Source organism: Canis lupus, chromosome 16, assembly GCF_011100685.1.
Source record: "Canis lupus familiaris isolate Mischka breed German Shepherd chromosome 16, alternate assembly UU_Cfam_GSD_1.0, whole genome shotgun sequence".
Taxonomy (NCBI): Eukaryota; Metazoa; Chordata; class Mammalia; order Carnivora; family Canidae; genus Canis; species Canis lupus.
Genome location: NC_049237.1, coordinates 47583289 through 47590098, shown reverse-complemented (window position 1 = coordinate 47590098; position 6810 = coordinate 47583289).

The window sequence follows — 6810 nt, the reverse complement described above, 5'->3', positions numbered from 1 at the left end:
AACAGTCAGGACTCCTTCAAGGATTCCCCTGCGTACTGGTGTTATGATAATCACATAATCCAGACAAGTCGGGACAAGAGAACAGTCGGGGAAGAATGAGGGGTCACTGCTGAGGCTGGTCAGGTGGTGCTCTGGGCTTCCATCTTCTCCCAAGAAGGATCATTCCACAGGATTATTGAATGAATTCCTGTAGTTCACTCAGCCGGGTAGAAGGTCTCAGTGACTTGAAACTTCAGGATGAGGCCCTGCATTCTTGTATGTCCCAGAATGAAAAGGACTTTTGTTGACTTTCTTTTCAATTTAGTTAACATTTGGCCCACTGAAAATGGAAGGCCCGGTATGACATTGAGGGGAAAGAGCCCCCCCGCCCCCGCCCTCCCATCTTTTGGATATCAGCTGTTATAGGCTCCCGTGAAAACACTTGGAAGGGAATTTGTTTTGTGGTTGGATTTCCTTTTTAACATCATTACAGTTATATCTGCAGTATTTCCTCAAATATGTGAGAGGAAGGGAGCGGTGACTTCCTAAAGGAAAGTATTTCTATTTTTAGGCTGAAATAGGCCTTTACAAAGCTTTTCCCAAAAAATATATCAAAAAAGAGAGCTCTGCACAACAAGAAAATAGCACTTAAACTGCAGGCAATGTGGCTTATAAAATACAGTTTCGTGGGGCCCCTGGGTGGCTCAGTGACTGAGTGTCTGCCGTTGGCTCAGGGGTGATCCCAGAGTCCTGGGATCGAGTCCCACATCAGGCTTCTTGCAGGGAACTTGCTTCTCCTCCCTCTGCTTATATCTCTGCCTCTCTCTCTGTGTCTCTCATGAATAATTAAATAAAATCTTTTTAAAAATACAGTTTCGTGTAGTGAGAAAGAGATGAGCAGTTATATTTTATTTTAGAGGATGGCCAAAAAAGAGAGAAAATCCTCCTGGATTGTGGCATATCTGCTTCAACCCCACCTTCTTCTGAGTTCTCTTGCCTTAGGCTTACAGGTCAGCAGAGTCAGGAGAGCATTTCCCTTTGGGCTGATAAGGTCCCGCTCATGCTGTGAATAATGGATGGAGAAGAGGGGGTGGGAGTGGGGGGAAAGAGAGGAGGCGTGGGACAGACGCTCTCTTGGGAGCACACAGCCCACAACTATTTTGTCATAAACGTCCATGTATTATAGCTCAAGAGAGTCCTATGGGGCATCCAGGGCAGTGTTTCGCATGTTGTTGACCACGTGTACCAGGGAGTGGGGTCCAGGATCCACATGCTTAATGAGCAGCCCAGGGGAGCTAGTCCAGTACCCAGCTGGTGCAGTGGCCTTACTTGACAAATGAGTGGTCGGTCGTCTATGGGGGTAATGGGGCTCAGCGCAGCAGCCAATTTAAAGCAGAGTCCACTTGAGACACGTGGCTTAAAAAGGGATACTGTGCTATGCACGCGTGGGTGTATACAGGCAGATGTAGCCTCTTCGATGTGCTTTATGCGGGTCTGGGAAGACAGCCTCCCTGGCCCTCCAATCCTCTCTTACTCGCTCATTCTGAAATCCTTTAAAGAAACTACAAAACCTTTATGTTATAGTTAGAGGTAACATGGGAATGCTCTTTAAAAAAGTAAGAACTTAGCATAAATATGCCCAAAGCTAAGGAGAGGTGATAATGGGTAACTACATATTTCTGAGCAAATTTTGATATCAGAAGAAGGGGTGGTATGATATTGTCTGGGACCAGAGAGTGTCTTAAATTGAGGGAAAGTCACAGGTCACAGATGGAAAATGGCTGGAAGGGAGGAATTTTGTTTTCTAAATTTTTGCTATGAAAGTTTCAAAAATTGAGAAAATTTAAAGGAATACTAGAGTGATCACCCAGAAACCTACAATCAATCTATATTACAAAAATGAAACATATCTCCATATTTGTGTCACCTATCCAAGCATATACATGTGTGTGCGTGCTTGGGGATGAGGGTAAGAATATAAAGTGCAAGATGCAGTAAAATGCCAGCATGTGCTGAAGAGACATTTAAAATTTACTCTGGGTCACAGAGTCAGAGGAAGGAACTAGACCCAAGATTCCTGGGATCTCAGACTCTGCACTTTCCTCTGTACAAAACATCCCATTATTAATCATGATGATTCATACCCACCATTTTGATCACACTTTAGAGCTTCAAGTTGCTTTTGCATAATGCATATTTTGCTCAGTGCCACTGTCCCTAGTGCTAAGGAGAGAGGAAAAGGGAAAGGGGAAGGGGATGACACAGGGTGCCGAATGTCCTGAAAGCCTAAGTCTTTTCAAGGAATTACAGCTCAAAAGGTGAGGTGCTGTTTTTCTCCTGTTGGTTCTTGGGAAGTTTTGAACAGGTTGGAACAGTTGGAAAAACTAACTGGGGGCTGTCAACACAAAAGGAAGAGCCAGAGGACTTTGGAGGGAAACAAATGAGACGGTGGCTCTGGGATCTCGGGGACATGCACCTGCTTTTTACCCTGTGTTTCAGCATCTGTCTCTGCTGCAGGCTTCTCCACTGAGGCTTCCTCTTTCTGGGATTCTCTTCTTCCCATCTCTTAACCGGGTTGGGTGCCCCTCGCTCCCCAGCCTCAGCCCGCCTGCCCCCACTCAGTGCTTCCTCTGAGGACGGTTGCATTTTCACTCTGGGCTGTCATTTCCTATTTATTTGTTTTCCCTACTGAACCGCAGACGTCATAATGACTGAAATCATGTCTTCCTTGCCTTTGTCACGCTCCATCCCTGCCACTGGCAGATGTGCAATAACATTTGTTGAACGAACGACCAGAGTCCGTAAACTTGCAAAGATCTGAACTTTAACTTGCTGCAGTACGATGTAACTACACGTGGAATAAAGCAGAGCAGGGTTTGTTTTAACTTCATTTTATGATTTGTTTTTTGAGAGGGAGAGAGCTTGGCAAGCATCTGAGGAAGAGAGGAAACAGACTTCAATGCAGTTGGGACAGAGGCTTAAGCAGGTTGGAGGGTAGCCTGAGGGAATGTTTGAGGAGCTGATGACCCATTCTTGGGGACAGAAAGTCTGTATTTTTTTCCAAACAGAGTTAATTGAACCCTGTGCTGCAGTCAACAAGGATGGAGGATACAAGACTGCAGGTGGAGAGAAAACAGCAAGGATGTTAAAGCACCAGGTTTTAACAAAGGGTCAAGGTGATTTGTTTAGAAAAAGCTCAAACTCTGAGCCTGAACAAGTCTTTTCTAGTCTCCAGAGAAAGAGACTTAAGTTTCCAGAAAAAAATTTAAAATGTAAATTTTCACTTAAAACATACATAAAATGTATTATTTTAACTGTGTGAAAAATGTTTTTAAGATTATAAAATACCCATAACATAAATTTACCATTTTAATCATCTTACAACATACAATTCAGTGGCATTAAGTACATTTACATTGTTGGGCAGCCAACAATGCCATTTCTCTCCAGAATTTTTGTCATCTTCCCAGACTCCATGCCTAGAACAGTAACTTCCATGTGTCCTCCTCCCCAGCTCCTGGCAACCACCATTCTGCTTGCTAACTCTATGAATTTGACTATCTAGGTGACACATATAAGTAGAATCATACAGTGTTTGTTCTTCTGTGACTGCCTTATTTCACTTAACCAGTAATGACTTTAAGCCTCATCTATGTTGTAACATGTGTCAGGATTTCCTTCTTTAAGACTAATATTCCATTTTATGTATAGACCACATTCTGTTTATTCATTCATCAATCAATGGATACTTGGGTTGCTTTTTTGGCTATTGTGAATAACATGTTCATAACCTATGAACATGGGTGTGCAAATATGTACATATGAATATAGCCACGTACAAATATGTACATGTGAAAATAACTATGTTCATAACTATGTACATGGGTATACAAATATCTCTTTGAGAACCTGAGTTCAATTCTTTTGGATATATACCCAGACGTGAGATTGCTGGATTATATGGTAATTCTATTTTTGATTTTTTAGGAACCACCATACTGTTTTTTTAACAGTGGTTGCACCATTTTATGTTCCTACTGGCAGAGCACAGAGTCCCAATTTTTTCACATCCTCACCATCCCTGTCTTTTTCTGTTTTGTTGCTGTTGTTGTTTATTTTGGTTTTGATGATGTCCGTCTGAATGGGTGTGAAGTGGGATCTCACTGTGGTTCTGATTTGTAGTTTCCTAATGATTAGTGACATCGAGCATCTTTTCATGTGCCTATTGGCCATTTATGTATTTTCTTGGAGAAGTGTCTATGTCTACTCATTATCTTTTTTAAAGATTTATTTATTTATTTATTTGAGAGAGAGAGAAAGTGTACAAACAGGGAGAGGGGCAGAGGGGAAGAATCTCAAACAGACTCCCTGCTGAGTATGGAGCTCAATGAGGGGCTTGATCCCATGACCCTCAGATCACAACCCAAGCTGAAATCAAGAGTTGGATGCTTAATCCATGGAGCCACCCAGGTACCCCTAAATTTACTCATTTTTAAATCAAGTTTTTGTTGTTATTGTTTAATTGTGTGAGTTCTTTATGTTCTGGACATTAAGTTTTCAGAAGTTTAACCACTGTTCTCTTAGTATTGGTCAAGGGTTGAACTTGATCAGATGACAGACTCATTTCTCCTTTTTGCCTAAGGACAAGTCTAGGCTCATTAGAGGGGCAAATTAGGCCCTCCATGTATATTCCAATTATACCAGCTCCTCATATATTTCTAAATATGCCTGCATTTTCATTTCCTCAAGACTGGAGGGCAGTCCTCTACCTGGACTTTCTTTCCCCAGCATGCCCACCCTGCAATGTTCAACTCACTTTTCAAGATCCATTTCAAATGTAAGTCTCTTTTAGGTTCAGGAGTAGTTGGCCTTCAAACTTTTTGGTCAGACACCCTCTAAAAAGATTTTGGAAGACTGTCTAACCCTTATAGATGGTCAGGTTGATTTTATTCCCAATTTTTAAAATCATAAGTTGAACTAGATTTAAATGAGATTTAATTTCCAGAGTATTAAAAACTGATAGTTTAAAATACAATTATTGTATTTCTCTTAAATGTATCCAGTGGTGGTGCAGTATTTCCTCTAGAGGCTCTTTCTGTGCTGACCAGGTCTTAGAGCATCCCATATATATATGCAAATCCCTGCTCTTTTCAGCTTTGCAATTTGACCTCTACTTTAGACCCATTAAGATATATAAGAAGAAGTTTTTTCTTAGTAAGAGTAGGATGAAAGTGATAGAAGGCAGTAAGAGTGTAGATGTTGGTGGGTTCCAGAAGGAAGAGCCCTGCATCTGCTTCCCTGGTTTGGGGCAGCAGCAAAACCACAGATAGGTTTGTGTCTCCCCCTCCTCGTGCCCCAAGAGGCCACCAGATCCTAGAGAAGAGGTAGCTATAGAATGGCTTAGACATCCTGCACCTACTCATGTCACAGAAACAGCAGGATGATACTTGGGTATCCACAAGGACCCCAGGATTCAGAGAGAGAACCCTAAAACTTGAAGGAGCAAGTGGATTGAAAGGGAACTATCTCTGTGATCACATGGGTGGACCTCATACCAAGGACCAGGCAGGCAATGCATGTTTAAGTGGATTTCTGTGTGGACAGGTGCCAGTGAGGGCCTGGCTGGCTCATCTCCCCTTCTGGACACCTTGACATAACATACGGCCCCTGTTACCACCACCTAAAACCTAGATACAGCCTCAGGTATAGGGTTGAATGGGATTTAGTTCTACCACTCTGATGAAATGGTAATGGTGTAGTGGTGGCTTGAAAGACAAAATAGTATAAGTCAAAGAAAAGTAGAGCTCTATTTCTTATATATCTTGGGGGGGACAAGAAAAAATATACTGAGACATAGACTAGCTGCAAATATATAGAACATATTATTCTTGCTCCTCTAATTAGATATATGCTCTGAGAATGGGGATTGTATCTGCTTTATATTAAGTGCTTGCATACTTGTGTTTCTGGAACGTGTGTGTGTATGTGTGTGTGCGTGTGGGGGGGTTATAGCAACTGTGGTATTTGAGGAAGAACCCATCTTGATTTCAAACAACTCAACCAGTATTTCCACCTTTTGATTTGATTTATGCCTTTTTGGGTCTCATTTTGGAATCACAAAGTCTCTCATGAGTGTTGGGAAGTAAGCATTTTCACGAGGAAAAAATGAACTCAGAAAGCAAAAGCAAAAGAAAAAATGGATATCGGAGAAGGTAGAAAAGTCCTAACAAGAATGAAGGAAATTGCGAGAAGGATTTCTTTCTTTTGGGGAACCAGAAGGAAGCAATAGGTCAGCTCAAGTTCATCAGGCCATCAGATAGCAGCCAAGAGGGGCTTCCGACTAAGCACAGGTTGGGAGTCTAAGGTTCCCAGATTTAAATCCATTTCATAAATGGGCCTTCAGATCCAACTAAATGGGGCCAGAGTTATAATAGCTTTAAGTTAAGCTGTTAGCTGAAATCTGAGGCCGGGAAGTTGACTTGTGCTTTGGATCAAGCACAAATAGTTGGTTAGACAAAGCAAAAGCAATAATAAACCAATTTTGTGTCTTTAGAATCCCTGAGCAGACAAGCTTACTGTTTACAACACATCAACCTGTGCCTTTTGTTCTTTCGGGCTAGGAGTCTTGAAAAGGCGCTGTGTAAAATTGCCATGTCACAGACTTGAAATAAGATCTTGGATTAATAAGATGCCTTGTGTTGGAAGAGTGCGTGGGCTTTATAAGCACCGAGAGAATGCATATCAGGGACTTGGTGTTAAAATGTCATTGGGGAAGAGATGCTGGTTAAGAGTTTCCTCCACCGGGGGAGGTGTGGTACTTAGAAGAGATAA